The sequence below is a fragment of the Rutidosis leptorrhynchoides genome, chromosome 1 (genome assembly GCF_046630445.1).
Source record: "Rutidosis leptorrhynchoides isolate AG116_Rl617_1_P2 chromosome 1, CSIRO_AGI_Rlap_v1, whole genome shotgun sequence".
Taxonomy (NCBI): domain Eukaryota; kingdom Viridiplantae; phylum Streptophyta; class Magnoliopsida; order Asterales; family Asteraceae; genus Rutidosis; species Rutidosis leptorrhynchoides.
This window is the reverse complement of record NC_092333.1, coordinates 559,202,954-559,208,185: the sequence shown is the minus strand read 5'-3', so window position 1 is coordinate 559,208,185 and position 5,232 is coordinate 559,202,954. Positions and strand designations below refer to the sequence as shown.

At 38.1% G+C, this 5,232-nt stretch overlaps 1 non-coding gene across 1 annotated transcript; it reads left to right on the top strand.

Moving 5' to 3' along the window:
- The first annotated feature begins 4,202 nt into the window (after positions 1–4,202).
- On the top strand, positions 4,203–4,309 carry LOC139886687 (small nucleolar RNA R71). Its single transcript, XR_011772561.1, has one exon. It is a non-coding gene; the product is annotated as a small nucleolar RNA R71 (small nucleolar RNA).
- The last annotated feature ends 923 nt before the right edge of the window (positions 4,310–5,232 follow it).

The following is a 5,232-nucleotide window of genomic DNA, read 5'->3' as shown; positions in this document are numbered from 1 at the left end:
AATACAGTAAAAGATATCAACAAGAAGAAAATAGCAGTAAGATGAAGTGTACTGACCTTGGAAGACGGCAAACCTTAAAAAGTTGAAGATTGAAGAAGGCGATGAAGATTTGGGGGAGAAATATGCTTTTTAGATCTTAGCAAAATTAAAAAAGTGATGGTAACAGGGTTATGACGATTTTTATAGGATTTCATCGATGCAATTTTTATGGCCACGATTAAGACACGTGTAGGGGTGAGTTTAAACGAAGGGTACGAAATAGCACTTTTTACAGCTGGAGGCGCGTGGAAGATCTCAGCCGTCAAAAATTAATCATAACAGCGCCAGTAAAACTCGTCTGCATTTAATGCCTAAAATGTTTTTCCCGATGCAAGTGGGCAATGAACAGGCTGGTTTGGCATGCGTTTTTCAAAAGTTTAACGACTTAATCATTCTTCAAATGTTTAAGTCATTAAACTGGGGGGACTTAATGGTGTCTCCTATCGTATACACACATAAAAGGCATAATGGTTGCATAAAAGTAGCATCAGGAAGGCTGGACACAACAGTTTTGTGGAGTTATACGTCCAGCGTTCTCCGCTGTACAGGCTGCTCCGTCATGCGTAAGCCCTGAAGGCCGCCTAGCGCGTAAGCCCTGGCCGAAGATCGCCACCTTCAGCATAAATTTCGGATCACGAATAATAGAACGTATCATCATCTGACACGTGTCCCCAAGCAATCTGGTGGATCTGACACTATAAATAGACCCCTTGGGTCGTCATTTTACATAGTTCAGACATTCTGACAACTTTGAGAGCTGAGACTTCACTTCTCTTTCTCTCTCTACTTTCTCTCACTAGAAGTCATCCGGCTAGCACTCTTACGCTCTACGGACGACAGATTGATTAAGCCACCCCACAAGTTTCTACACTTGTGAACCGGGTCTGCAGGGATTATTTCTCGAGGGTAAAAATCAATCGGCAACACTCTGCCCTCCTAAAGCTAGATTACTTCTAGTATCTTGTTGGAACACTAAGCCTTACCTCATAAGGAAATAGGTGTTAACAACACATTAGCTCGAAAGGTTTGGACCAGTCGGGTGATACCATAATAGGTGCATTCGTAAGTTTCTCTTTCAGAATGGAGAAAGCATTTAGACATTCATCGTTGAAATCGAATGTACTGTCTTTCTCAAGAAGTTTAGTCATGAGTCGTGCGATTTTGGAAAAGTCCTTTATGAATCGCCGATAGAATCCCGCATGACCAAGGAAACTACGAATTCCCTTAACATTGGTTGGAGGAGGAAGTTTTGAAATAACGTCGATCTTAGCTTTGTCTACTTCCATTCCAGCTCGAGAAATCTTGTGTCCTAAAACAATGCCTTCCTTCACCATGAAGTGGCATTTCTCCCAGTTTAAAACAAGATTTGATTCTTCACAACGAATTAGCGTTCGTTCAAGGTTTGAGAGACATGAGTTGAAGGAGTCTCCAAAAATAGAGAAATCATCCATAAAGACTTCAATACTTTCTTCAATCATGTCATGAAAAATTACCATCATACACCTTTGGAAGGTGCCTGGTGCGTTGCATAATCCAAATGGCATTCGTCGGTAGGCAAAAGTACCAAATGGACAAGTAAATGTGGTCTTGTCTTGGTCTTTTGGATCAATTGGAATTTGAAAATAACCGGAGAATCCATCAAGGAAACAGTAGTAATCTTTTCCCACCAAAGGTTCTAGCATTTGGTCGATAAATGGTAGCGGGAAATGATCTTTCCTTGTGGCGTCGTTTAGATGACGATAGTCTATACAGACTCTCCACCCAGTGACTGTTCTTGTAGGAACAAGTTCGTCTTTATCATTTAGAATAACAGTCGTACCCCCTTTCTTGGGTACTACTTGTACAGGGCTTACCCATGGGCTATTGGATATAGGGTAAATTAACCCAGCATCAAGTAATTTGATAACCTCCTTTTTGACAACTTCTTTCATGTTAGGATTTAACCTCCGTTGCCTTTGTACCACGGGTTTAAAATCTTCTTCCATTAGAATTTTGTGAGTACAATAAGCAGGGTTAATCCTTGGAATATCAGTTGTTTTCCAGGAAATTGCCTTTTTGTGGGTTTTTAAAATAGACATTAACCTACCCTTTTCGTCATCGGAATGTTTTGATGAAATTATGACGGGTAATTGTGACGTTCCTTGGAGATAAGCATACTCCAAATGTTCCGGGAGTTCTTTAAGCTCCAAGGTGGGTGGTTCTTCCAAGGAAGATTTTATCCGGAACCTATTACCATCGATAATTTCTTTAAAAGGTTCATCTTCCCCGGGAATTTCTTCTTCTATGTATTCTTCATCAGTGACTACCTTCAACAGCTTCTCTAACTCTATATCGACATCAAAATCTTCACCTTCACCCATCAGGGTGAATTCTGAGGTGTTGACATTTAATAGTTCTTGTAGTTCTTCCTTAATACAACAATCAATAATGTCTATTTGGAAACATTCGTCATCGGGAGACATAGGGTGTTTCATAGCCTTATCTATGTTTAATATAATTTTATCCTCCCCCACACCTAAGCTGAGATTTTTCTCTTTTACGCGAACAATTGCGTCTTCAGTATTTAGAAAGGGATGCTCTAGAATTAGGAGAACCTTACTATCTTCTTCCATTTCAAGAACAATGAAATCGGCAGGAAAGATTAAGTGATTTACTTTAACCGGTAGGTTTTCAGCAATGCCAATAGGATAGTTGTAAGTTCTATTAGCTAATCGTATACACTTCCTGGTTAGTTTTAAATCACCTAAGTTCAATTTTAAGTACAAAGAGTGAGGCATAAGGTTAATGCTCGCTCCTAAATCATCTAATGCGTCGTACATTACTGAATCTCCCATCAGACAAGGAATGATGAAACTTCTAGGATCTCCAAGTTTTGGTGGCAAATTTTACTTTTGTAAAATTGTCGAGCATTCCTCATTGAGGAATGTGGTTGAAACTTCTGCATATTTTCCTTTGTCTGCTATAAGATCTTTGATAAACCTTCCATAATTCGGCATACCTGCAAGAACATCTACAAGCGGTACATTTATACAAATTTGCTTAATCATGTCAGCAAACTTGTTGTATTGTGCTTGTAATTTATCTTTCTTCAAATGTTACGGATATGGAATTGGAGGTTTATATACCTTCAATGGTGGTTGATTTTGAGTCTTTGGTGCACTTGTGGTTGGCATCGTATTTTCTTCCACCACAGGTTCGTATTCTTGTGAAACATGAATAGGAGTGAGAGGCTTTGGAATCTCCGGGTTAATGGTTAACCCAGTTCGCGTAGTGATTGAATTAACTTGTGAAATATTACTTGAATTTTGAGTTTCCTTACCCTTAGGGTTTGGTTGCGTGTTTGATGGTAAAGTTCCCGATTGCCTTTCAGCAAGCAATTGAGATATTCTTTCCATATCTCTTTCAAGGTTTTGAATTGACGCTTTATAATTCCTTTGTACTTGCTCGTTTTCTGTTTGGGATTGATGTAATTGTCTCTTCACTTGTTCATTCGTATCTGATTGACTTTTGACAAAATTCATCATAACTTCTTCAAACTTAGATTTCTTCTCTACTGGTTGCGTGTTATGATTTTGTTGTTGATATGGTAATTGAGGTAACGGTTGTTGTTGGAAATTTTGTTGAGGTGGAAATGGAGGTTGGTTTCTATTGAATAAGCCAGGTGGTCCATTTCTTTGAAAAGCAAAATTCTTCGGGTTTTGATATCCTGGGTTTGCTTGTTGATAATTAGAATTCCCTCCTTGAAAATTGCCTTGTCTTTGATTGGCCATAAAATTAACTTGTGCTACTGAGTTCATTGGCCGATCATTGATATCACAATCTTTTGTGAATGTGGCTGCCCACAGATTTCATAGCCTACCTGCAATGCTAAAACTGTTGAATTTAGTTTCTCTATTTCTCTTCCAAACTTTTTGAATTGATTCGACAGTGAAGCTATGGTTGTATTGTTGTCTTCATTTTCTTCAAGGCTTGCCACCGTCCTTCTAGGTTGTTGATCTCTAGACGGTGTCCATTCAAAAGTATGAACTGACATGTCTTCTAACATGTCATACGCTTGATTTGGTGATTTGTACATAAATACTCCTCCAGTGGAGGAATCTAATATACCACGAGTATGTTCATCAATACCATGATAAAAAGTTTGTACTATTTGCCCTTTTTGCAATCCGTGTTGCGGACAATTTCGTAACATTCTTTTTAATCTTTCCCATGCATCATAAAGAGTTTCATCCGACTTTTGTTTAAAAGTGGTGATTTCAGTTCTAAGTCTTTCGGCTTTTGCCGGTGGGAAAAATCTGGTAATGAATTTTTCTCTTAATTCGTTAAAAGTTGTGATAGAATCAGGTTTTGATGTTTTCAACCATGCTTTTGCGTCTCCGATTAACGAGTATGGAAAAGTTCTTAATTTAAATGCATCTGAAGAAACATCTTTGTTTTTGTACAGTTCACATAAATCTTCAAAAGCTTCTAAATGTTCTATCGGATTGTTATTAAGTCTTCCGTGGAATTGGTTTTCACGTACCATATGCATAAACTGCCCCTTGACTTCCCAGTTTTCAGCCTCAATTTCAGGTCTTCTTATAGGTGCAAGTGCGAGAGGGGGAACAGTTTGTCTGGTATTCCACATCGGTAGATCATTTGGATCAAGTGTTACTTCAGCCATTTCTTCTTTAATGACGATGGTTTCAGGTTTAGTTTTGATTTCTGGTTGACCACTAGTGTTTCCTACTTGTTTTTTGTTATTTTTCGGTGTTTTCGGTTGACTAGTACTACCTAATTTTTTTTTTTTGTTTTTCTTGTTTTAATCTTTTGTTCAAGTTTCTTTCAGGTTCTGGATTAAGTGCAACGAGTTTAGGATTTCCTGAACGGGTCATACAATTACAAAATTGTATGTAGTCTTGAAGGATTTATTCACCAAGTGTATGAACATTGAACTTTCTTGAAAATGAATTTTCACGAAAGGATCGAATAACTAAAAACAATGATAAAAACCTTTAAACAAACAGATTTTCCTTCTGATTTTGCCCACATTTTGAATAGTCAAAAGATGCAGCCGAGGGGCAGGATTCGTTTGGTCTCAATATAATTGAGTACTTTTTGGCTCCAATAACCCAGTCCATGTACAAATCCAACTATTACTACGAATCAGAAAAATTATATATTTATTTAACTGCCAACTTTCCCCGGCAGCGG